At 45.1% G+C, this 26327-nt stretch overlaps 1 pseudogene; it reads left to right on the forward strand.

Annotated features, from left to right (window-relative positions):
- Positions 1–26327, forward strand: part of LOC124000197 — a 69971-nt pseudogene that overhangs the window by 9413 nt on the left and 34231 nt on the right.

Genomic DNA, 26327 nt, shown 5'->3' on the forward strand with positions numbered 1-26327 from the left:
AACACTAGGGCTAGCAGGACAGAGCGATGTGATAGATTCAACACTAGGACTAGCAGCACAGAGCGATGTGATAGATTCAACACTAGGGCTAGCAGCACAGAACACTGTGATAGATTCAACACTAGAGCTAGCAGCACAGAGCATTGTGATAGATTCAACACTAGGGCTAGCAGCACAGAGCGCTGTGATAGATTCAACACTAGGACTAGCAGCACAGAGCGCTGTGATAGATTCAACACTAGGGCTAGCAGCACAGAGCGTTGTGATAGATTCAACACTAGAGCTAGCAGCACAGAGCGCTGTGATAGATTCAACACTAGGGCTAGCAGCACAGAGCGTTGTGATAGATTCAACACTAGGGCTAGCAGCACAGAGCGCTGTGATAGATTCAACACTAGGGCTAGCAGCACAGAGCGCTGTGATAGATTCAACACTAGGGCTAGCAGCACAGAGCGTTGTGATAGATTCAACATTAGGGCTAGCAGCACAGAGCATTGTGATAGATTCAACACTAGGGCTAGCAGCACAGAGTGCTGTGATAGATTCAACACTAGGGCTAGCAGCACAGAGCACTGTGATAGATTCAACACTAGAGCTAGCAGCACAGAGTGTTGTGATAGATTCAACACTAGAGCTAGCAGCACAGAGCGCTGTGATAGATTCAACATTAGGGCTTGCAGCACAGAGTGATGTGATAGATTCAACATTAGGGCTAGCAGCACAGAGCGCTGTGATAGATTCAACACTACGTCTAGCAGCACAGAGCGCTGTGATAGATTCAACATTAGGGCTAGCAGCACAGAGCGCTGTGATAGATTCAACATTAGGGCTAGCAGCACAGAGCGCTGTGATAGATTCAACACTAGGGCTAGCAGCACAGAACGCTGTGATAGATTCAACACCCGAGCTAGCAGGACAGAGCGTTGTGATAGATTCAACACTAGAGCTAGCAGCACAGAGCGCTGTGATAGATTCGACACTAGGGCTAGCAGCACAGAGCGCTGTGATAGATTCAACACTAGCAGCACAGAGCGCTGTGATAGATTCAACAGTAGGGCTAGCAGCACAGAGCGTTGTGATAGATTCAACACTAGGGCTAGCAGCACAGAGTGCTGTGATAGATTCAACATTAGCGCTAGCAGCACAGAGCGTTGTGATAGATTCAACACTAGGGCTAGCAGGACAGAGCGATGTGATAGATTCAACACTAGGACTAGCAGCACAGAGCGATGTGATAGATTCAACACTAGAGCTAGCAGCACAGAGCGCTGTGATAGATTCAACACTAGGGCTAGCAGGACAGAGCGATGTGATAGATTCAACACTAGGACTAGCAGCACAGAGCGATGTGATAGATTCAACACTAGGGCTAGCAGCACAGAACGCTGTGATAGATTCAACACTAGAGCTAGCAGCACAGAGCATTGTGATAGATTCAACACTAGAGCTAGCAGCACAGAGCGCTGTGATAGATTCAACACCAGAGCTAGCAGCACAGAGCGTTGTGATAGATTCAACACTAGAGCTAGCAGCATAGAGCGCTGTGATAGATTCAACACTAGAGCTAGCAGCACAGAGCGCTGTGATAGATTTAACACTAGGGCTAGCAGCACAGAGCGCTGTGATAGATTCAACACTAGGACTAGCAGCACAGAGCGCTGTGATAGATTCAACACTAGGGCTAGCAGCACAGAGCGTTGTGATAGATTCAACACTAGAGCTAGCAGCACAGAGCGCTGTGATAGATTCAACACTAGGGCTAGCAGCACAGAGCGTTGTGATAGATTCAACACTAGGGCTAGCAGCACAGAGCGCTGTGATAGATTCAACACTAGGACTAGCAGCACAGAGCGCTGTGATAGATTCAACACTAGGGCTAGCAGCACAGAGCGCTGTGATAGATTCAACACTAGGGCTAGCAGCACAGAGCGTTGTGATAGATTCAACATTAGGGCTAGCAGCACAGAGCATTGTGATAGATTCAACACTAGGGCTAGCAGCACAGAGTGCTGTGATAGATTCAACACTAGGGCTAGCAGCACAGAGCACTGTGATAGATTCAACACTAGAGCTAGCAGCACAGAGTGTTGTGATAGATTCAACACTAGAGCTAGCAGCACAGAGCGCTGTGATAGATTCAACATTAGGGCTAGCAGCACAGAGTGATGTGATAGATTCAACATTAGGGCTAGCAGCACAGAGCGCTGTGATAGATTCAACACTACGTCTAGCAGCACAGAGCGCTGTGATAGATTCAACATTAGGGCTAGCAGCACAGAGCGCTGTGATAGATTCAACATTAGGGCTAGCAGCACAGAGCGCTGTGATAGATTCAACATTAGGGCTAGCAGCACAGAGCGCTGTGATAGATTCAACATTAGGGCTAGCAGCACAGAGCGCTGTGATAGATTCAACACCAGCAGGGTTCATTGAGTGCGTCTGCTCAGAGTGTGCCGCCACTGCTGAGAAAGAGAGAGAGGGAGAGTGGAGAGAGAGACAGATTGATAGAGAGAGAGGGCTGCAGAGTGAGAATAAGTGCATGGTACAGAGAGCGAACTGGTGGTGTGAAACACACACACAGACTAACGAATCAGGCCAATTTGCATATTGCTGCATACTAATGATGGAGCTTCTGGCATCTATTCTTAGGTGTTCTGGGTTATCACATGGAGAGATAGAGATGGATGAAGGATTGTGAGGATGAGATCGGAGTAGGCCGAGTGAGAGGATGAGAGAGATGGAGGCTCGGTACAGTCGAGACACCTTGAGGTAGTTTATGATCACATTGTGTCTTGGCTGTGTAGGGGGAGTGAGACAAGGACACTAGAAAGAGAGAACTCTAGAGAGAAAGCAAATAATTGTGGGATATTGGTGCCAAAAGCTGTCTTTTCAGCTAGAGTCAATCCCAGAAATCCAAATTCCTATGGGTCTGCTGTGTACCATCTGTACATCACCCCTAACTTTCCCCCTGTCTTCTTTTTCCTTTTTCCCCTATCTTCTTTTTCCTTTTTCTCCTGTCTTCTTTTTCCTTTTTCCCCTGTCTTCTTTTCCCCCTGTCTTATTTTTTCTTTTCCCCCTGTCTTCTTTTTTCTTTTTCCCCTGTCTTCTTTTTCTCGTTTCCCTCTGTCTTCTTTTTCCTTTTTCCCCTGTCTTCTTTTTCCTTTTTCCCCTGTCTTCTTTTTCCTTTTTCCCCTGTCTTCTTTTTCCTTTTTCCCCTTTCTTCTTTTTCCTTTTTCCCCTGTCTTCTTTTTCCTTTTTCCCCTGTCTTCTTTTTCCTTTTTCCCCTGTCCTCTTTTCCCCCTGTCGTCTTTTTCCCCTGTCCTCTTTTCCCCCTGTCTTCTTTTTCCTTTTTCCCTTGTCTTCTTTTTCCTTTTTCCCCTGTCCTCCTTTCCCGCTGTCGTCTTTTTCCCCTGTCCTCTTTTCCCCCTGTCTTCTTTTTCCTTTTTCCCCTGTCGTCTTTTTCTCGTTTTCCCCTGTCTTCTTTTTCCTTTTTCCCCTGTATTATTTTTCCCCTGTCTTCTTTTTCTCGTTTTCCCCTGTCTTCTTTTTCTCGTTTTCCCCTGTCTTCTTTTTCTCGTTTTCCCCTGTCTTCTTTTTCCGTTTTCCCCTGTCTTCTTTTTCTGTTTTCCCCTGTCTTCTTTTTCTCGTTTTTTCCCCTGTCTTCTTTTTCTCGTTTTTCCCGTCGTCTTTTTCCCCTGTCGTCTTTTTCTCGTTTTCCCCTGACTTATTTTTCTCTTTTTCCCCTGTCTTCTTTTTCATTTTTCCCCTGTCTTCTTTTTCCCCTGTCTTCTTTTTCCTTTTTCCCCTGTCTTCTTTTTCCCCTGTCTTCTTTTTCTCGTTTTTCCCCTGTCTTCTTTTTCTCGTTCTCCCCTGTCTTCTTTTTCTCGTTTTCCCCTGTCTTCCTTTTCTCGTTTTCCCCTGTCTTCTTTTTCTCGTTTTCCCCTGTCTTCTTTTTCCTTTTTCCCCTGTCTTCTTTTTCCTTTTTCCCCTGTCTTCTTTTTCCTTTTTCCCCTGTCTTCTTTTTCTCTTTTTCCCCTGTCTTCTTTTTCTCTTTTTCCCCTGTCTTCTTTTTCCCTGTCTTCCTTTTGTCGTTTTCCCCTCTCTTCTTTTTCTCGTTTTCCCCTGTCTTGTTTTTCAGTTTCCCCCTGTCTTGTTTTTTCTCGTTTTCCCCTGTCTTCCTTTTCTCGTTTTCCCCTGTCGTCTTTTTCTCGTTTTCCCCTGACTTCTTTTTCTCTTTTTCCCCTGTCTTCTTTTTCATTTTTCCCCTGTCTTCTTTTTCCCCTGTCTTCTTTTTCCTTTTTCCCCTGTCTTCTTTTTCCCCTGTCTTCTTTTTCTCGTTTTTCCCCTGTCTTCTTTTTCTCATTTTCCCCTGTCTTCTTTTTCTCGTTTTCCCCTGTCTTCTTTTTCTCGTTTTCCCCTGTCTTCCTTTTATTATTTTCCTCTGTTTGTTTTTCTCGTTTTCCCCTGTCTTCCTTTTCTCGTCTCCCCCTGTCTTCCTTTTCTCATTTTCCCCTGTCTTCTTTTTCTCATTTTCCCCTGTATTCTTTTTCTCGTTTTCCCCTGTCTTCTTTTTCCCCTGTCTTCTTTTTTCTCGTTTTCCCCTGTCTTCTTTTTCCTTTTTCCCCTGTCTTCTTTTTCTCTTTTTCCCCTGTCTTCTTTTTCTCGTTTTCCCCTGTCTTCTTTTTCCGCTGTCTTCTTTTTCTCTTTTTCCCCTGTCTTCCTTTTGTCGTTTTCCCCTCTCTTCTTTTCTCGTTTTCCCCAGTCTTCCTTTTCTCGTTTTCCCCTGTCTTGTTTTTCAGTTTCCCCCTGTCTTGTTTTTCAGTTTCCCCCTGTCTTGTTTTTTCTCGTTTTCCCTGTCTTCCTTTTCACGTTTTCCCCTGTCTTCTTTTTCCCCAATCTTCCTTTTTCGTTTTCCCCTGTCTTCTTTTTCTCGTTTTCCCCTGTCTTGTTTTTTTCTCGTTTTCTCCTGTCTTCTTTTTCTCGTTTTCCCCTGTCTTCCTTTTCTCGTTTTCCCCTGTCTTCTTTTTCTCTTTTCCCCTGTCTCTTTTTTCTCGTTTTCCCCTGTCTTCCTTTTCTCGTTTTCCCCTGTCTTCCTCTTCTTGTTTTCCCCTGTCTTCTTTTTCCTTTTACCCCTGTCTTCCTTTTCTCGTTTTCCCCTGTCTTCTTTTTCTCTTTTTCCCCTGTCTTCTTTTTCCTTTTCCCCCTGTCTTCTTTTTCTCTTTTTCCCCTGTCTTCTTTTTCTCTTTTTCCCCTGTCTTCTTTTTCCCCTGTCTTCCTTTTGTCGTTTTCCCCTCTCTTCTTTTTCTCGTTTTCCCCTGTCTTGTTTTTCAGTTTCCCCCTGTCTTGTTTTTTCTCGTTTTCCCCTGTCTTCCTTTTCTCGTTTTCCCCTGTCGTCTTTTCTCGTTTTCCCCTGACTTCTTTTTCTCTTTTTCCCCTGTCTTCTTTTTCATTTTTCCCCTGTCTTCTTTTTCCCCTGTCTTCTTTTTCCTTTTTCCCCTGTCTTCTTTTTCCCCTGTCTTCTTTTTCTCGTTTTTCCCCTGTCTTCTTTTTCTCATTTTCCCCTGTCTTCTTTTTCTCGTTTTCCCCTGTCTTCTTTTTTCGTTTTCCCCTGTCTTCCTTTTATTATTTTCCTCTGTTTGTTTTTCGTTTTCCCCTGTCTTCCTTTTCTCGTCTCCCCCTGTCTTCCTTTTCTCATTTTCCCCTGTCTTCTTTTTCTCATTTTCCCCTGTATTCTTTTTCTCGTTTTCCCCTGTCTTCTTTTTCCCCTGTCTTCTTTTTTCTCGTTTTCCCCTGTCTTCTTTTTCCTTTTTCCCCTGTCTTCTTTTTCTCTTTTTCCCCTGTCTTCTTTTTCTCGTTTTCCCCTGTCTTCTTTTTCCGCTGTCTTCTTTTTCTCTTTTTCCCCTGTCTTCCTTTTGTCGTTTTCCCCTCTCTTCTTTTTCTCGTTTTCCCCAGTCTTCCTTTTCTCGTTTTCCCCTGTCTTGTTTTTCAGTTTCCCCCTGTCTTGTTTTTCAGTTTCCCCCTGTCTTGTTTTTTCTCGTTTTCCCCTGTCTTCCTTTTCACGTTTTCCCCTGTCTTCTTTTTCCCCAATCTTCCTTTTCTCGTTTTCCCCTGTCTTCTTTTTCTCGTTTTCCCCTGTCTTGTTTTTTCTCGTTTTCTCCTGTCTTCTTTTTTCTCGTTTTCCCCTGTCTTCCTTTTCTCGTTTTCCCCTGTCTTCTTTTTCTCTTTTTCCCCTGTCTCTTTTTTTCTCGTTTTCCCCTGTCTTCCTTTTCTCGTTTTCCCCTGTCTTCCTCTTCTTGTTTTCCCCTGTCTTCTTTTTCCTTTTACCCCTCCCTGTCTTCTTTTTCCTTTTACCCCTGTCTTCCTTTTCTCGTTTTCCCCTGTCTTCTTTTTCTCTTTTTCCCCTGTCTTCTTTTTCCTTTTCCCCCTGTCTTCTTTTTCTCGTTTTCCCCTGTCTTCTTTTTCCTTTTTCCCCTGTCTTCTTTTTCCCCTGTCTTCTTTTTCTCGTTTTCCACTCTCTTCTTTTTCTCGTTTTCCCCGTCTTCTTTTTCCTTTTCCCCCTGTCTTCTTTTTCTCGTTTTCCCCCGTCTTCTTTTTCCTTTTTCCCCTGTCTTCTTTTTCCCCTGTCTTGTTTTTTCTTGTTTTCCCCTGTCTTGTTTTTCTCGTTTTCCCCTGTCTTCCTTTTCTTGTTTCCCCGTCTTCCTTTTATTGTTTTCCTCTGTCTTGTTTTTCTCGTTTTCCCCTGGCTTCCTTTTCTCGTTTCCCCCTGTCTTCCTTTTCTCGTTTTCCCCTGTCTTCCTTTTCTCGTTTTCCCCTGTCTTGTTTTTCCGTTTCCCCCTGTCTTGTTTTTTCTCGTTTTCTCCTGTGTTCTTTTTCTCGTTTCCCCTGTCTTTTTTTTTTCCCCTGTCTTCTTTTTTCTCTTTTTTTTCGTTTTCCCCTGTCTTCCTTTTCTCATTTTCCCCTGTTTTCTTTTTTCTCGTTTTCCCCTGTCTTCTTTTTTCTCGTTTTCCCCTGTCTTCCTTTTCTCATTTTCCCCTGTATTCCTTTTCTCGTTTCCCCCTGTCTTCCTTTTCTCGTTTCCCCCTGTCTTCCTTTTCTCGTTTTCCCCCTGTCTTCTTTTTTCTCGTTTTCGCCTGTCTTCCTTTTCTCGTTTTCCCCTGTCTTCTTTTTTCTCGTTTTCCCCCGTCTTCTTTTTTCTCGTTTTCCCCTGTCTTCCTTTTCTCGTTTTCCCCTGTCTTCTTTTTCTCGTTTTCCCCTGTCTTTCTTTTCTCGTTTTCCCCTGTCTTCTTTTTTCTCGTTTCCCCCTGTCTTCTTTTTTCTCGTTTTCCCCTGTCTTCCTTTTCTCGTTTTCCCCTGTCTTCCTTTTCTCGTTTTCCCCTGTCTTCCTTTTCTCGTTTTCCCCTGTATTCCTTTTCTCGTTTTCCCCTGTATTCCTTTTCTCGTTTTCCCCTGTCTTTCTTTTCTCGTTTTCCCCTGTCTTCTTTTTTCTCGTTTTCCCCTGTCTTCCTTTTCTCGTTTTCCCCTGTCTTCTTTTTCTCGTTTCCCCCTGTCTTCTTTTTTCTCGTTTTCCCCTGTCTTCCTTTTCTCGTTTTCCCCTGTCTTCTTTTTCTCGTTTCCCCCTGTCTTCTTTTTTCTCGTTTTCCCCTGTCTTCCTTTTCTCGTTTTCCCCTGTCTTTTTTTTTTCTCGTTTTCCCCTGTATTCCTTTTCTCGTTTTCCCCTGTCTTTCTTTTCTCGTTTTCCCCTGTCTTCTTTTTCTCATTTTCCCCTGTCTTCCTTTTCTCGTTTTCCCCTGTCTTCTTTTTCTCTTTTTCCCCTGTCTCTTTTTTCTCGTTTTCCCCTGTCTTCCTTTTCTCGTTTTCCCCTGTCTTCCTCTTCTTGTTTTCCCCTGTCTTCTTTTTCCTTTTACCCCTGTCTTCTTTTTTCTCGTTTTCCCCTGTCTTCCTTTTCTCGTTTTCCACTCTCTTCTTTTTCTCGTTTTCCCCGTCTTCTTTTTCCTTTTCCCCCTGTCTTCTTTTTTCTCGTTTTCCCCCGTCTTCTTTTTTCTCGTTTTCCCCTGTCTTCCTTTTCTCGTTTTCCCCTGTCTTCTTTTTTCTCGTTTTCCCCTGTCTTCTTTTTCTCTTTTTCCCCTGTCTCTTTTTTTCTCTTTTTCCCCTGTCTTCCTTTTCTCGTTTTCCCCTGTCTTCCTCTTCTTGTTTTCCCCTGTCTTCTTTTTCCTTTGACCCCTGTCTTCCTTTTCTCGTTTTCCCCTGTCTTCTTTTTCTCGTTTTCCCCTGTCTTCTTTTTCCTTTTTCCCCTGTCTTCTTTTTCCCCTGTCTTCTTTTTCTCGTTTTCCACTCTCTTCTTTTTCTCGTTTTCCCCGTCTTCTTTTTCCTTTTCCCCCTGTCTTCTTTTTCTCGTTTTCCCCTGTCTTCTTTTTCCTTTTTCCCCTGTCTTCTTTTTCCCCTGTCTTGTTTTTTCTTGTTTTCCCCTGTCTTGTTTTTCTCGTTTTCCCCTGTCTTCCTTTTCTTGTTTCCCCGTCTTCCTTTTATTGTTTTCCTCTGTCTTGTTTTTCTCGTTTTCCCCTGGCTTCCTTTTCTCGTTTCCCCCTGTCTTCCTTTTCTCGTTTTCCCCTGTCTTCCTTTTCTCGTTTTCCCCTGTCTTGTTTTTCCGTTTCCCCCTGTCTTGTTTTTTCTCGTTTTCTCCTGTGTTCTTTTTTCTCGTTTTCCCCTGTCTTGTTTTTTCTCGTTTCCCCCTGTCTTCTTTTTCCCCTGTCTCTTTTTTTCTCGTTTTCCCCTGTCTTCCTTTTCTCATTTTCCCCTGTTTTCTTTTTTCTCGTTTTCCCCTGTCTTCTTTTTTCTCGTTTTCCCCTGTCTTCCTTTTCTCATTTTCCCCTGTATTCCTTTTCTCGTTTCCCCCTGTCTTCCTTTTCTCGTTTCCCCCTGTCTTCCTTTTCTCGTTTTCCCCCTGTCTTCTTTTTTCTCGTTTTCGCCTGTCTTCCTTTTCTCGTTTTCCCCTGTCTTCTTTTTTCTCGTTTTCCCCCGTCTTCTTTTTTCTCGTTTTCCCCTGTCTTCCTTTTCTCGTTTTCCCCTGTCTTCTTTTTTCTCGTTTTCCCCTGTCTTTCTTTTCTCGTTTTCCCCTGTCTTCTTTTTTCTCGTTTCCCCCTGTCTTCTTTTTTCTCGTTTTCCCCTGTCTTCCTTTTCTCGTTTTCCCCTGTCTTCCTTTTCTCGTTTTCCCCTGTCTTCCTTTTCTCGTTTTCCCCTGTATTCCTTTTCTCGTTTTCCCCTGTATTCCTTTTCTCGTTTTCCCCTGTCTTTCTTTTCTCGTTTTCCCCTGTCTTCTTTTTTCTCGTTTTCCCCTGTCTTCCTTTTCTCGTTTTCCCCTGTCTTCTTTTTTCTCGTTTCCCCCTGTCTTCTTTTTTCTCGTTTTCCCCTGTCTTCCTTTTCTCGTTTTCCCCTGTCTTCTTTTTTCTCGTTTCCCCCTGTCTTCTTTTTTCTCGTTTTCCCCTGTCTTCCTTTTCTCGTTTTCCCCTGTCTTCTTTTTCTCGTTTTCCCCTGTATTCCTTTTCTCGTTTTCCCCTGTCTTTCTTTTCTCGTTTTCCCCTGTCTTCTTTTTTCTCATTTTCCCCTGTCTTCCTTTTCTCGTTTTCCCCTGTCTTCTTTTTCTCTTTTTCCCCTGTCTCTTTTTTTCTCGTTTTCCCCTGTCTTCCTTTTCTCGTTTTCCCCTGTCTTCCTCTTCTTGTTTTCCCCTGTCTTCTTTTTCCTTTTACCCCTGTCTTCTTTTTTCTCGTTTTCCCCTGTCTTCCTTTTCTCGTTTTCCACTCTCTTCTTTTTCTCGTTTTCCCCGTCTTCTTTTTCCTTTTCCCCCTGTCTTCTTTTTCTTGTTTTCCCCTGTCTTCTTTTTCCTTTTTCCTCTGTCTTCTTTTTCCCCTGTCTTGTTTTTTCTTGTTTTCCCCTGTCTTGTTTTTTCTTGTTTTCCCCTGTCTTGTTTTTCTAGTTTTCCCCTGTCTTCCTTTTCTCGTTTCCCCGTCTTCCTTTTATTGTTTTCCTCTGTCTTGTTTTTCTCGTTTCCCCCTGTCTTCCTTTTCTCGTTTCCCCCTGTCTTCCTTTTCTCGTTTTCCCCTGTCTTCCTTTTCTCGTTTTCCCCTGTCTTGTTTCTCCGTTTCCCCCTGTCTTGTTTTTTCTCGTTTTCCCCTGTGTTCTTTTTTCTCGTTTTCCCCTGTCTTGTTTTTTCTCGTTTCCCCCTGTCTTCTTTTTCCCCTGTCTCTTTTTTTCTCGTTTTCCCCTGTCTTCCTTTTCTCATTTTCCCCTGTTTTCTTTTTTCTCGTTTTCCCCTGTCTTCTTTTTTCTCGTTTTCCCCTGTCTTCCTTTTCTCATTTTCCCCTGTTTTCTTTTTTCTCGTTTTCCCCTGTCTTCTTTTTTCTCGTTTTCCCCTGTCTTCCTTTTCTCATTTTCCCCTGTCTTCCTTTTCTCGTTTCCCCCTGTCTTCCTTTTCTCGTTTTCCCCTGTCTTCTTTTTTCTCGTTTTCCCCTGTCTTCCTTTTCTCGTTTTCCCCTGTCTTCTTTTTTCTCGTTTTCCCCCTGTCTTCTTTTTTCTCGTTTTCCCCTGTCTTCCTTTTCTCGTTTTCCCCTGTCTTCTTTTTTCTCATTTTCCCCTGTCTTTCTTTTCTTGTTTTCCCCTGTCTTCTTTTTTTCTCGTTTCCCCCTGTCTTCTTTTTTCTCGTTTTCCCCTGTCTTCCTTTTCTCGTTTTCCCCTGTCTTCCTTTTCTCGTTTTCCCCTGTCTTCTTTTTTCTCGTTTTCCCCTGTATTCCTTTTCTCGTTTTCCCCTGTCTTTCTTTTCTCGTTTTCCCCTGTCTTGTTTTTCCGTTTCCCCCTGTCTTGTTTTTTCTCGTTTTCCCCTGTCTTCCTTTTCTCGTGTTCCCCTGTCCTCTTTTTTATCGTTTCCCCCTGTCTTGTTTTTTCTCGTTTTCCCCTCTCTTCCTTTTCTCGTTTTCCCCTGTCTTCCTTTTCTCGTTTTCCCCTGTCTTCTTTTTTCTCGTTTTCCCCTGTCTTCCTTTTCTCGTTTTCCCCTGTCTTCCTTTTCTCGTTTTCCCCTGTCTTCCTTTTCTCGTTTCCCCCTGTCTTCGTTTTCTCTTTTCTCCTCTATCAGTAGTTACCACTGATGTGCACACTGACAGCCCAGTCCCTAATCTTCCTACCAGTCCACTGAACACAATAATCAACAGTGTTATGTTATAATGCTCCAGGGCATGTAGAATTACACCATATACTGGAAGAGATGGACTGAGCACCAATGCCTCCCAGTGGCTTGTGGAAACGCCCATGATTCAGTCTTCACATGCTCCAGGACACGGGCGGTTGCATGCCTTTCCTTACTGTGATAGTGAATGTGTGTCACGGCTTGGTCACGCACGGGTAAAGTCCATCTGAGCCAAGATGGCCGTCAGGACAGAGGATGGTACAGTGTCATATGTGGCCATATGTCAGCCTCGCCTACACAAATCAAAATCAAATCAAATGTATTTATATAGCCCTTCGTACATCAGCTGATATCTCAAAGTGCTGTACAGAAACCCAGCCTAAAACCCCAAACAGCAAGCAATGCAGGTGTAGAAGCACGGTGGCTAGGAAAAACTCCCTAGAAAGGCCAAAACCTAGGAAGAAACCTAGAGAGGAACCAGGCTATGTGGGGTGGCCAGTCCTCTTCTGGCTGTGCCGGGTGGAGATTATAACAGAACATGGCCAAGATGTTCAAATGTTCATAAATGACCAGCATGGTCGAATAATAACAAGGCAGAACAGTTGAAACTGGAGCAGCAGCACAGTCAGGTTGACTGGGGACAGCAAGGAGTCATCATGTCAGGTAGTCCTGGGGCACGGTCCTTGGGCTCAGGTCCTCAGAGAGAGAGAAAGAAAGAGAGAATTAGAGAGAGCATATGTGGGGTGGCCAGTCCTCTTCTGGCTGTGCCGGGTGGAGATTATAACAGAACATGGCCAAGATGTTCAAATGTTCATAAATGACCAGCATGGTCAAATAATAGTAAGGCAGAACAGTTGAAACTGGAGCAGCAGCATGGCCAGGTGGACTGGGGACAGCAAGGAGTCATCATGTCAGGTAGTCCTGGGGCATGGTCCTAGGGCTCAGGTCCTCCAAGAGAGAGAAAGAAAGAAGGAGAGAATTAGAGAACGCACACTTAGATTCACACAGGACACCGAATAGGACAGGAGAAGTACTCCAGATATAACAAACTGACCCTAGCCCCCCGACACAAACTACTGCAGCATAAATACTGGAGGCTGAGACAGGAGGGGTCAGGAGACACTGTGGCCCCAACCGAGGACACCCCCGGACATGGCCAAACAGGAAGGATATAACCCCACCCACTTTGCCAAAGCACAGCCCCCACACCACTAGAGGGATATCTTCAACCACCAACTTACCATCCTGAGACAAGGCTGAGTATAGCCCACAAAGATCTCCGCCACGGCACAACCCAAGGGGGGGTGCCAACCCAGACAGGATGACCACAACAGTGAATCAACCCACTCAGGTGACGCACCCCCTGCGTGACGTGGCTGGCCCCGCCATGGCCATGAGGAATGGCCATGAGGTGTTCACTGGAGTGTTATGAGGCACCCAGGTCAGGAACATAGACATTATCTGCTCCCAGATATACGTAGTTGGAAACTCAACGTCATACTATAGACACAGTGGTGTCACACATACACACACATTGGAGGCTGTTGGGAGGAGCTATAGGAGGATGGGCTCATTGTAATGGCTGGATTGGAAGGCTTGGAATGGGGTCAAACGTGTTTTCCATATCTTTGTGTGTTATCCCCTTCTATTCATCCCATTCTAGCCATTACAATGAGCCTGTCCTCCTATAGCTCCTCCCACCAGCCTCCACTGTGTGTGTATGTGTGACACCAGTGTGTCACAGGTCTGTAATTTAAATCTTTATTTTTTTCTCGTTTAAATGTTTTTGTGCTTAATTTTTGAACTGTTTGTAATTGTGCTGTATGTATGTGTGCTATTATGCTGTATATGCTTATGGCTACACACAGTGTATTGTGAGTAACGTCGCCCCCTTGTGTCTCTGCAGGAGTTTGCAGTGCTGACCAAAGAGCTGAATGTCTGCCGGGAGCAGCTGCTGGAGAGAGAGGAGGAGATAGCAGAACTCAAGGCAGAGAGGAACAACACACGGGTTAGTCTGACAGCTCGGTGCAACCAATATGTCAATACCTCTCATAAATAAAAGTAGTGATGAAGTCAATCTCTCCTCCACTTTCAGCCAGGAGAGATTGACATGCATATTATTCATATTAGCTCTCTGTGTACATCCAAGGGTCAGCCGTGCTGCCCTGTTCTGAGCCTATTGCAATTTTCCTAAGTCCTTTTTTGTGGCACCTGACCACACGACTGAACAATAGTCAAGGTGAGACAAAACTAGGGCCTGTATGACCTGCCTTGTTGATAGTGTTGTTAAGAAGGTCGAAACTAGGGCCTGTAGGACCTGCCTTGTTGATAGTGTTGTTAAGAAGGTAGAAACTAGGGACTGTAGGTCCTGCCCTGTTGATAGTGTTGTTAAGAAGGTAGAAACTAGGGCCTGTAGGTCCTGCCTTGTTGATAGTGTTGTTAAGAAGGTAGAAACTAGGGTCTGTAGGACCTGCCTTGTTTATAGTGTTGTTAAGAAGGCAGAAACTTGGGCCTGTAGGTCCTGCCTTGTTGATAGTGTTGTGAAGAAGGTAGAAACTAGGCCTTTTAGGTCCTGCCTTGTTGATAGTGTTGTTAAGAAGGTAGAAACTAGGGCCTGTAGGTCCTGCCTTGTTGATAGTGTTGTTAAGAAGGCAGAAACTTGGGCCTGTAGGTCCTGCCTTGTTGATAGTGTTGTTAAGAAGGTAGAACTAGGGCCTGTAGGACCTGCCTTGTTGATAGTGTTGTTAAGAAGGTATAAACTAGGGCCTGTAGGTCCTGCCTTGTTGATAGTGTTGTTAAGAAGGCAGAAACTAGGGCCTGTAGGACCTGCCTTGTTGATAGTGTTGTTAAGAAGGTAGAAACTAGGGCCTGTAGGTCCTGCCTTGTTGATAGTGTTGTTAAGAAGGCAGAGCATCGCTTTATTATAGACCGACTTCTTCCCATCTTAGCTACTACTGCATCAATTTGTTTTGACCATGACAGTTTACAATCTAGGGTTACTCCAAACAGTTTGGTCATCTCAACTTGCTCAATTTCCATATTATTTATTACAAGATTTAGTTTAGGTTCAGCTCTTTGTTGAGTGTTGCAGTCATTTCAGTTGCTGTAGTAGCTGACGTGTTGAGTGTTGAGTCATCCGCATACATAGACACTCTGGCTTTACTCAAAGTCAGTGGCATGTCGTTAGTCAAAATAGAAAACCCTGGGGAATTCCTGATTCTAACTGGATTATATTTGAGAGGCTTCCATTAAAGAACAGCCTCTGTGTTCTGTTAGACAAGTAACTTGTTATCCACATTATAGCAGGGGGTGTAAAGCCATAACACATATGTTTTTTCAGCAGCAGACTATGATCGATAATGTCAAAAGCTGCACTGAAGTCTAACAAGACAGCCCCCACAATATTTTTATCATCAATTTCTCTCAGCCAGTCATCAGTCATTTGTGTAAGTGTTGTGCTTGTTGAGTGTCCTTCCCTATAAGCATGCTGAAATTCTGTTGTCATGTAGATCAAATCCTTATTCCAAGTGGCCCCTGCTCTCTGTGTGTCCAGCTGCTGCTGGAGCATCTGGAGTGCCTTGTGTCTCGTCATGAGCGCAGTCTGAGGATGACAGTGGTGAAGAGGCAGGCCCAGTCTCCTGCCGGGGTCTCCAGCGAGGTGGAGGTCCTCAAGGCCCTCAAGTCCCTGTTCGAACACCACAAAGCCCTGGACGAGAAGGTGTGTGTGTGTGTGTGTGTGTGTGTGTGTGTGTGTGTGTGTGTGTGTGTGTGTGTGTGTGTGTGTGTGTGTGTGTGTGTGTGTGTGTGTGTGTGTGTGTGTGTGTGTGTGTGTGTGTGTGTGTGTGTGTGTGTGTGTGTGTGGTAAAGGGCTGGACAAGAAGGTCAGTCTGGGTGCTAAATGGAGGAGTGAGTGGGCTGGCTCCACAGGATTTATTCTTAACCTTCTGTACTAACATCCACCTCTCTCTCTCCCCTTCACTCCCACTCTCTTTCTCCCTTCCCACTATCTCGTCTTTCTCTCCCCCTCTGTCTGTCTGGGACCTCCTTAGGTGCGAGAGAGGTTACGTGTGGCTCTGGAGCGAGTGACTGTTTTAGAGGAAGAGCTGGAGTCCTCCTCAAATGAGGTGAGTTATCCTCCTCTGCTCGTTCTCCTTTTCCTCTGTCTGCAGATAAAGCATCTTTTCTAAACCTTTCTGTTCTCCATCTCAACCTAGTGCCATTCTCTACGAGACCAAATCAAAAGACGCCAACAAGGCTTAGAAAATGGGAAAGAGGTGAGGGGATTTATGTTGTATTGGCTGAAGTAAATGTTGAAGTATTAGTGTCTCATGTGCTGCATAGTTTGCTTGGAGTTTAAGGAGTCACATCACATTTCCATCTTTACATGATGTTGTCTTTTCCTTGTCGTTTTCCTCTCCTTCTTCCTCTCACAGCGGCTGCCCAATGGACCCTCCTCCATCCTGGAGGATGGAGAGATTGACAGAGAGAGACAGAGAGAAACAGAGATAGAGCGACAGAGAGCAGAGCTGGCCCAGCTGAAAGAAAGACTGGCCCTCATGTGCAGACAGGTGACTGACAAATAGAGAGAACTAACAGTTTGAGTCATACATACACCAGACATGCATGTGTTATAAGGAATATGACTTTCATAGATGTGATACTGACCCAAATGGTGGCTTCTTGTGTGTAACTATTATGTCACCCTCCAGGTTGGGGAGATCGAGGAACAGTTGACTGCAGCTAGGAGGGAGGTGACCAAGTCAGAGGAAGCCAATCAGAAACTGCAGAGGGATGTGAAGGAGGTGAGCTCTACTTCCCAATTGGTTGAAAATATGCGCGTGTGTCAGCATCTCATTGCGCTAGAGAGAAATGTGTGTCTGTTTTCCCTACTCTATTAGAGAAATGTAACAGTTTCCTGTGGCAACAGAGCCATTTTCCTACTTGGCAGCAATAACTGCTACTGTACTGTACTGTATGTGTGAGACTTGCCCTGTTGCCATGGCGACAGTATCACTAGTAAACAGGCAAGCACGTGGATAGAAGCTGGTGCTGTCACTCACACAGCTGATTGGTGGCTTGGGACTGGGAGGAATTTTGGGGCAAGTGGTCCCAGAGCCACCCAGTCACCACACCCCCTACCTCCTCCTCCCTCCTCCTCTCCCTCCTATTCCTCCTCCTCCTTCTTCCCTCCTCCTTCTTCCTTCCTCCTCCTTCTTCCCACCTCCTCCTTCTTCCCTCCTCCTTCTTCCCTCCTCCTTTTTCCCTCTTCCTTCTTCCCTCCTCCTCCTTTTTCCCTCCTCCTTCTTCCCTCCTCCTCCTTCTTCCATCCTCCTCCTTTTTCCCTCCTCCTTTTCCCCTCCTCCTCCTTTTTCCCTCCTCCTTCTTCCCTCCTCTTTCTTCCCTCCTCCTCCTTTTTCCCTCCTCCTTCTTCCCTCCTCCTCCCCCTCCTCCAGGACTTGTGCAATAACATCTGTCACTTGGCAGAGACGTGTTTCCTCTGTCAACAACTTCCTTCTACTAACCATTATCATACTTCAGCTACAGTTCTAGTGGTTTAGCCAGTAGCGCCAAGTCTCTTTGATCATATCCGACTTTTATGTTTTTCTCCCTCTTTCTATTTCTCTCTTTTCCTCTGTCTGTCCCTCCCCCTTTCTCCTCTCTCAGGCTCTTTGTCAGAGAGAGGACATGGAGGAGAGAATAACTACTTTAGAACGCAGGTAAATACAACTGTCTATCCACCCCCCCTGAATACACCAGGGAATGTCTTTTGCCATAGGCAATTGTGTCTGTTGTGTTCAGTTGTACGACATTGCCTTCAAGATGTGTCTGCTGTATGTCATTGTGCTGTGTGCCTGCAGGTACCTAAGTGCCCAGAGGGAGGCGACGTCTCTCCACGACATTAAAGACAGGCTGGAGAATGACCTGGCCAGTAAAGACTCCCTCTACAGGCAGGTGGGTGAAGCGACCTGCTTTCTCCTGGTTGTTTCTGTTAGTGGAGAGGTTTGGTAGTTTAGCAATGATAAAAGCTCTGCATTTTGCGTTCAGGGTTAAGAATGATTTTTGTTACTGACTGTGAGGGTCAATTCCTTCTCCTTCTCTTCCTCATCATCTTACCTCTCCCTCTTCCTCCTCCTCGTCCTCCTCCACTCCTGCAGAGTGAGGAGAAGAACAGGCAGCTCCAGGAGCGTCTAGACGATGCCAAGCAGAAGCTGCAGCAGACCCTGCAGAGGGCCGAGACGCTGCCTGAGATAGAGGCCCAGCTCGCCCAGAGAGTGGCTGCACTCAACAAGGTACACCACCTCCACTACCTGTGTGTGTGCGTGTGTGTGTGTGTGTGTGTGTGTGTGTGTGTGTGTGTGTGTGTGTGTGTGTGTGTGTGTGTGTGTGTGTGTGTGTGTGTGTGTGTGTGTGTGTGTGTGTGTGTGTGTGCATTTGTGTGTAAAATTGACAGAACGCTCAAATCAAATGAAAATCTGAAATAAATAAATAGCTGCTACGAGCCCTGCATGATAATGAATGCTGCTTCATCACACTATTCATCACACTATTCATATTGTTCACATTGTAGTTCAGCCTCAGGTACAGAACATGTCAAGAGCTGTATGATAATTCATTGCTTGTATCATAAAACTGTAATTTATAACAAACATGATTGTCAAGGAGATGTAAATATCTCAATCATCAGCATAACCCTAAAGAACCAATTATGTAGTACTTGTTGAGGCAAGATGCCTGAAATGTCACTCCAAATCATATTCATGTACACTGACATTAGTGGAGGCTCCTCAGAGGAGGAAGGGGAGCACCATCCTCCTCAGTGAATTTCATAAAAAAATAAAAAATTGTAAAACATTTAAGTTATCCTTTTCAGATAAAACTATACTAAATATAATCACGTCACCAAATAATTTATTAAAACCCACTATTTTGCAATAACATCACTCTGTAATGTAGAACCATGGTGTATCTGGGGGACAACTAGCTTCTATTCTCCTCTGGGTACAATACAATACCCCCAAAATGGTTCTCACCCCCTTCCATAGACTTACACAGTAATTATGACAACTTCTGGAGGACGTCCTCCAACCTATCAGAGCTCTTGCAGCATGAACTGACATGTTGTCCACCCAATCAAAGGATCAGAGAATGAATCTAGTACTGAAAGTATAAGCTACAGCTAGCTAGCACTGCAGTGCATACATGTGGTGAGTAATTTATTTTGGGTAACAGAAAAATACTGCATGATAGCTGACTCAAAGAGAGAGAAAGACAATAGTTGAACAGTTTTGAACAAATTAATTTATTCCACTTTCAGTTTCACTTACTTAGCTAGCAAATGCAGCTAGCTAGTTTAGCCTACTCAAACACCCTGCTCAAACAGAGGGATGCTATGTTAGCTAGCTGGCTATGACTATCCAACATAACACTGGAACTCTTCCAAGTCAAGGTAAACTTTTACTAATTTATTGCCATCGGGGCCCGCCAGTGTAATGTTACTTCATGATTGTGTTAGTTGTATTAGCTATGTTGACTATGATGTTACTTTAGCTAATATGGTGACAACATGTAGGCTATGAGTAGTGGTTATGATATGGTTTGGCTTGGAAAGTTTTTTTCACCTGGTCACATAGGGGGGGACAAGGTGAGAGGAGGAGAGCGCATGGATGCAAGAAGGAATACAAAGTGGCTGCTATGAAAGTGAACTGTGTTTACGCGTGCTCAGAAGTGTATTCATTCAGCCGATTCTGTTGGGAAATGTTTCTTAAACGGAAGCAAATTTAACATACCTGAATTTTTTCAATAGAAACTCTTGTTTGCACCTGTTGGACTAATGATTACACCCTATATCAGCTAGATGCAGGCAAGAGTGTGGAAGGCGGTATTGAATGTGTCACTGTCTGTCCATGTGTCACTGTCTGCCACCTCAACATTTTCTCTCGACCTGTGTGCACCTACGTTGTAAACTTTCATTCATAGGCTAAGTTGTAGCAACCTCATGAGGTTATAGGTCAAATTTGATTATCCTGTAGTAGCCTAAACCTATCGTTGTTACATTGAACTGGGTGAATGGAATATGAATGACAGTCATCCAATATGCTGTAATAGAAATAAGGCCATGCTCATGAAAAACTCAATCTTAAACAGCACTGACCGCCACTGTCTGACATCTGCAAACAGATCAGAAGTGAATGTGTATGCTAGAAAACATCCTACTGTGTTTGACTATGATCTGCACAGACAGGAGATCACTCAAATCAAACGTTTTACCCAACCCAAGGTTGGGTAACCCAGTCATAATTATGTTCTATCAACATTCTGACATGCTGCCTGTTTTGACTCCCCACCCTCCTCCTCTTGCATCACAGGCTGAGGAGCGTCATGGTAACTTTGAGGAGCGACTGCGACAGATGGAGGCGCAACTAGAGGAGAAGAATCAGGAGTTACAGAGGGTGAGTCATGCTCGCTCTCCCTTTTCCTTTTCTCCCTTCCACCCCCTCTTTCATACCATTCCTTTATCACTTTTTACTCTACAATGGCATACTAATGTTCTAAACCCTCTATTTGTCAGTCTGTATTCAGATCCCAATCTCCTTCTCTCTCACTCAGTCAAGCAGAAAGGTTGCTGTTAACTATCCGCCCACCCTCTGTCCTTACAATTTTCTATTTTACTCTCTCCCTGCCTCAGGGCAAGGGAGGCACACAGAGTTTCCCAACTGGAGAAGCCTTGTCCAAGATGGCAACAGGATCAACAGTAGAAACAATAACAGACATGAAAATACCTCACTATTTAGCTCCCTAATCTCTCTCTTTTCTCTTTCTCTTTCTCTTTCTCTTTCTCTTTCTCTTTCTCTTTCTCTTTCTCTCTCTCTCTCTCTCTCTCTCTCTCTCTCTCTCTCTCTCTCTCTCTCTCTCTCTCTCTCTCTCTCTCCCTCTCCCTCTCCCTCTCTCTTTCCCTCCCTCTCTCTCTCTCTCTCTCTCCCTCTCTTTCTCTCTCTCTCTCTCACCCTCACCCTCTCTCTCTCTCTTTCTCTTTCTCTCTCTCTCACCCTCACCCTCACCCTCTCCCTCTCCTCTCTCTCTCCCTCTCCCTCTCTCTTTCTCTTTCTCTTTCTCTCTCTCCCTCACCCTCACCCTCTCCCTCTCTCTCTCTCTCTCTCTCTCTCTCTCTCTCTCTCTCTCTCTCTCTCTCTCTCTCTCTCTCACCCTCACCCTCACCCTCTCTCTCTCTCTCTCTCCCTCACCCTCACCCTCTCTCTCTCTCTCTCTCTCTCTCTCTCTCTCTCTCTCTCTCTCTCTCTCTCTCTCCCTCACCCTCTCCCTCTCTCTCCCTCACCCTCACCCTCACCCTCTCTCTCTCTCTCTCTCTCCTCACCCTCACCCTCTCCCTCTCCCTCTCCCTCTCCCTCTCTCTCTCTCCCTCACCCTCACCCTCACCCTCTCTCTCTCTCTCCCTCTCCTTTCCCTAGGCGAGGCAGAGGGAGAGGATGAATGATGAACACAACAAGCGTCTGTCTGACACGGTGGACAAGCTGCTGTCTGAGTCTAACGAAAGGCTTCAGCTCCATCTCAAGGAGAGGATGGCTGCTCTGGAGGACAAGGTACTACTTACCAGCCCACTCACACCCTCTCACACCTCTTCACACTTAGCATAGTTCCCACTCAAAACAGTCAACACTTCAACTAAAACCCATACCCCTTCATTTCACACACACCTGAGTTCCCACTCAAAACAGTCAACACAATCGTCTTCATCCAGTTTCTATTCAAGACTGTTGTCACTTCAATATTAAACCCACTCTGGCTCTAAACAGCTACTCTGGAATACAGTTCGGACCTCATGGCATTGATAATGTGTAATTACAGATATGTTGTTGTTATGCAGTAGACCTAATAAAGTTTTCTTTTAATGGTGATCCTTTCAGAATGCTCTCTCTGAGGAACTTTCTAACATGAAGAAGATCCAGGACGACCTTCTAGCAAACAAGGTATATCAAGATAATAATAATATATAATATATGCCATTTAGCAGACGCTTTTATCCAAAGCGACTTACAGTCATGTGTGCATACATTCTACGTATGGGTGGTCCCGGGGATCGAACCCACTGGCGTTACAAGCGCCATGCTCTACCAACTGAGCTACAGAAGGAGATAATTACATTTTCACATACTATAATTAAATATTTCAATTGTATTAACTTATTCTCTCTTTCTTTCCCTGTTTCAGGACCAGCTGATAGCCGAGCTGGAGAGGATTCAGCTGGAGTTGGACCAGCTCAGACTGAGACCCGGCGGGTCCTGCTATTCCAGGTCCCTTCCTCAACTCCTCACATCAACCTCCACACCTCCAACACACCTCATACAGCTGCTGCCTATGAATGTGGCTGGCAGTATTGTAACCAAGTAGTATAAGTGGTTTGCAGTGTTATGTGCTTCCTATAACCTCTCTCTCCTACTCTCAGTATAGGTTCAGGTGTGGCCTGTACATATGGAGCAGAGAGGCTGGATGAATGTACATTCCAATTATCTCTCCCACTCACTGTCTATATCAGTCTATTTTTCTCTTCTCCCTCTCTCTCTGTTTCTCTCTCTGTTTCTCTCTCTGTTTCTCTCTCTGTTTCTCTCTCTGTTTCTCTCTCTGTTTCTCTCTGTTTCTCTCTCTGTTCTCTCTCTCTCTCTCTCTCTCTCTCTCTCTCTCTCTCTCTCTCCCTCTCCATCTCCCTCTCTCCCTCCCTCTCCCTCTCCCTCTCTCCCTCCCTACCTCTCTCAGGTCTCTCCCAGGCAGTGCTCTGGAGCTGAGGTACTCCCATGGGGGAGGCTCCCTCCCCACGGGCTCCACCGCTCACCTGGATCACTACGGTAACTCCAACACAGTGGCCGTGGTCAGGCGGACTCATCGCGGGCGCTGGAGCACAGCCCGGGAGGACACCAGCAAGGTCAGAGGTTACATGATCACATGATCACCTTTGACGTGTCTAATATTGATAATGATATAGGCACATTGATATAGTTGACATGGTCATAAGCATGCTTGCATGTGTGTTTGTGCGTATGTGTATGTGTGCAGTACGGGGACTGGGACAGTGGGTCAGCGCTGCTGAGGACTGGGTTTGAGGGGGGTGTGGACCACGGTTGCTCTGACGATGAGGACGACAGAGAGACACTGTTTGGCTCGGAGCTGCTGTCTCCCAGCGGGCAGACTGATGTCCAGACACTGGCCATCATGCTGCAGGAACAACTAGAGGCAATCAACAAGGAGATCAAGTAAGGGAGGTGGAGGAAGGGATGCAGGTAGAGAGGTGCTGTGATTGTGTACAAGGAGTTTAGGTCAAATGCAGGTGGAGAAGATTCATCTGAGGTTTCTTTTCATTTTCTCATTCAAGACCAACATTCATTGGTCTTCCGTCTGACATGCTCCTAAATCTCCCGTCTTTCCCTCTTCTCCCCTTTTCACTCTGTTTACCCTCTCTCTCTCCGACCTGTTTGTCTGTCTATCTCTCTCCCCCTTTCTTCCCCCCCCATTCTCTCTGTCAGGCTGATCCAGGAAGAGAAGGAGAGTACAGAGTTGCGGGCGGAGGAGATCGAGAGCAGGGTTAGCAGTGTGGCTCTGGACGGTTCCCCCATCCCACCCTCCTCCCTGGGGAGGGACAGTATGGGACGCGGCTTCATCCCTCAATCCCTCACCTCCTCCACCCTGGCCTCCCCTTCTCCCCCCAGTTCTGGGGTCTCCACCCCTCGCCTGTCCCACTCCCCTCACCGCGAGACAGATAGACAGGTACAGCTGCTCTGTCTGTGTGTAGGTGTGTTGGGAATGTGTGAGTCTTTGTGTGTGTCAGTGGAGGCTGCTAAGAGGAGGACGGCTCATAATAATGTCTGGAACAGAGTGACTGAAATGGCATTAAACAAACACATTTTTGAGAACATATTTACAGGATTTCACTTTTTAATGTGTTTAGTATTGCTTACTAGGTGTTGTCTAATAAATGCTGTAACTACTCCCTCTTTAAATCAGGGTTTATTGGAAAAAGCTGTTGAAAAGAGGACAATGTATTATCATTTCTTTGTACTCCCTGACGAAGGCCATGCAGCCGAACCGCGCCAGAGTTTTAAAACTTTGTTTCCATTGAACATGCCATACAAATAAAGGCATTTTAATGAATTATATGAAGAGTGTCTTGGTCCTCCTTTCTTTTTGATGACCCATTTACACGTTTTACCAAAGAGCACCTTCTGTCTACCAAAATCTACTATTGTGTACCTGTACCATTCCTCCTTTTTCTACATGGAAACCATGCTTGGAAGTATTTGATATCATTCCACTCATTCCACTCCAGCCATTACCTCAAGCTCATCCTCCCCAATTAATCACCAACCTCCTGTGGTGTGTGTACATGCATGTGTGTACATGCGTGCGTACAGTATACATACTGTATAAGGCCCCTAAATGTGTTCCAACTTTACCCTCCAGAACAACAAAGAGGATGATCGGTCCCTTGCCCTTCTTGACCCCACCCCTCCACCCACCCCCCGAGCGCTGCGACTAGACAGGATGACCCTCACCCACCCAGGGGCCATGATGGACGACCCCAGGGAATTCCGCAGGTATGACAGCCAATCATCATCGAGGAAACCCTGTAGTGCTCACATGATTCGGTCCTTCCCTGTTTCTCTTATTCCATCTGTCTCTTCTGTCTCTTAGTCTGTCAGCAGATGGCAGCAGTTCCAACAGCAGTCAGGACTCTCTCCACAAAGCCAGTAAAAAGAAAAGCATCAAGTCTTCCATCGGCCGCCTTTTTGGGAAGAAGGAAAAGGGAAGGATGGGCCCGTCTGGGCGAGAGTCTGCCTCTCTGGGTGAGAGAGAATTGAAATTATACTCGAAAAGCGACATAGTCCATGACTTTAAATGTGTTTCAACTGCAACAGGTCAAAGTCCATGACTTTAAATGTGTTTCAACTGCAACAGGTCATAGTCCATGACTTTAAATGTGTTTCAACTGCAACAGGTCAAAGTCCATGACTTTAAATGTGTTTCAACTGCAACAGGTCATAGTCCATGACTTTAAATGTGTTTCAACTGCAACAGGTCATAGTCCATGACTTTAAATGTGTTTCAACTGCAACAGGTCATAGTCCATGACTTTAAATGTGTTTCAACTGCAACAGGTCATAGTCCATGACTTTAAATGTGTTTCAACTGCAACAGGTCATAGTCCATGACTTTAAATGTGTTTCAACTGCAACAGGTCATAGTCCATGACTTTAAATGTGTTTCAACTGCAACAGGTCATAGTCCATGACTTTAAATGTGTTTCAACTGCAACAGGTCATAGTCCATGACTTTAAATGTGTTTCAACTGCAACAGGTCATAGTCCATGACTTTAAATGTGTTTCAACTGCAACAGGTCATAGTCCATGACTTTAAATGTGTTTCAACTGCAACAGGTCATAGTCCATGACTTTAAATGTGTTTCAACTGCAACAGGTCATAGTCCATGACTTTAAATGTGTTTCAACTGCAACAGGTCATAGTCCATGACTTTAAATGTGTTTCAACTGCAACAGGTCATAGTCCATGACTTTAAATGTGTTTCAACTGCAACAGGTCATAGTCCATGACTTTAAATGTGTTTCAACTGCAACAGGTCATAGTCCATGACTTTAAATGTGTTTCAACTGCAACAGGTCAAAGTCCACCTGGTGTTGACACCGATATTTGTAGTCTTTGTAACCCATGACCCCTGTGTCTCTCAGCCTCTACGCCTTCTGAGGACCTGGGTACTGGGGATTCTATGGGACTGACCAAGGGAAGCATGACAGGAACTGTTGACAACCGCCGCAGCAAAAGGAAGTGGGTCTCAGGGAATATCACCCTCCGATTCATTTCTCTCCTGAAGTCATTTCTCTTTCCACTCTCTGTTCCACTGCTTTTCTTCCACTCTTTCAGAAAGCACTTTTCGTTTTATGCTTAGTCAACCTCTGTTTCCCCCGGTCTCTCTCTCCCAGACATGAGCTGCTGGAGGAGGCGTGTCGTCAGGGTCTTCCCTTTGCATCCTGGGATGGACCCACTGTGGTCTCCTGGCTAGAGGTAATCATAGATGTTTGATAGATAGATGGGAAACCTTTATAGCCATATAAACCCTCACGATCACTACATTCTAGCCAATCTGTTTCTTGCTCACCTCTTTCCCTCTCCACTCCAGCTGTGGGTGGGAATGCCAGCATGGTACGTGGCAGCCTGTCGTGCCAACGTGAAGAGTGGCGCCATCATGGCCAACCTGTCCGACACAGAGATCCAGAGGGAGATTGGCATCAGTAACCCCCTGCACCGCCTCAAACTGAGACTGGCCATCCAGGAGATGGTGTCCCTTACCAGCCCATCTGCCCCGGCCAGCAATCGCTCTGTTAGTAGTCTCACTAGTACACACTCACAGAACACAAACCATGTAGACACAATTATAGGGGTACACATTAAACTATATTGATATACACACATATATGTACAGGTAACTGCCAAAATTAAGGAAATGTCAACATAAAGTGTCTTAATAGGGTGTTGGGCCACCATGAGCCACCAGAACAGCTTCAATGCAACTTGACACAGTCTACAAGTGTCTGGAACTCTATTGGAGAGATGTGACACCATTCTTCTATGAGAAATTCCATTATTTGGTGTTTTGTTGATGGTGGTAGAAAATGCTGTTTCAGGCACCACTCCAGAATCTTCCATAAGTGTTCAATTGGGTTGAGATCTGGTGACTGAGACGGCCATGGTATATGGTTTACATTGTTTTCATGCTGATCAAACTATTCGGTGACCACTCGTGCCCGGTGGATGGGTGCATTGTCATCCTATGGGGGCATAGCAATGGTAGCCAAAATAATGGCCTGCCCAACATTTTTATACATGACCCTAAGCCTGATGGGATGGTGATTGCTTAATTAACTCAGGAACCACACCTGTGTGGTAGCACCTGCTTTCAATATACTTTGTGTCCCTCATTTACTGAAGTAGTTCCATTATTTTGGCAGTTACCTGTATATGCACATTTACATTATGTGTAGAGATTAACATAAAAATGTTACATGCATTCACAGCAGACTCATCAACACACAAACATTTGAGTTTTGTTTTCTTTCTCTCCTGTCTTGTGAC

The sequence above is a fragment of the Oncorhynchus gorbuscha genome, linkage group LG16, assembly GCF_021184085.1.
Source record: "Oncorhynchus gorbuscha isolate QuinsamMale2020 ecotype Even-year linkage group LG16, OgorEven_v1.0, whole genome shotgun sequence".
Taxonomy (NCBI): Eukaryota; Metazoa; Chordata; class Actinopteri; order Salmoniformes; family Salmonidae; genus Oncorhynchus; species Oncorhynchus gorbuscha.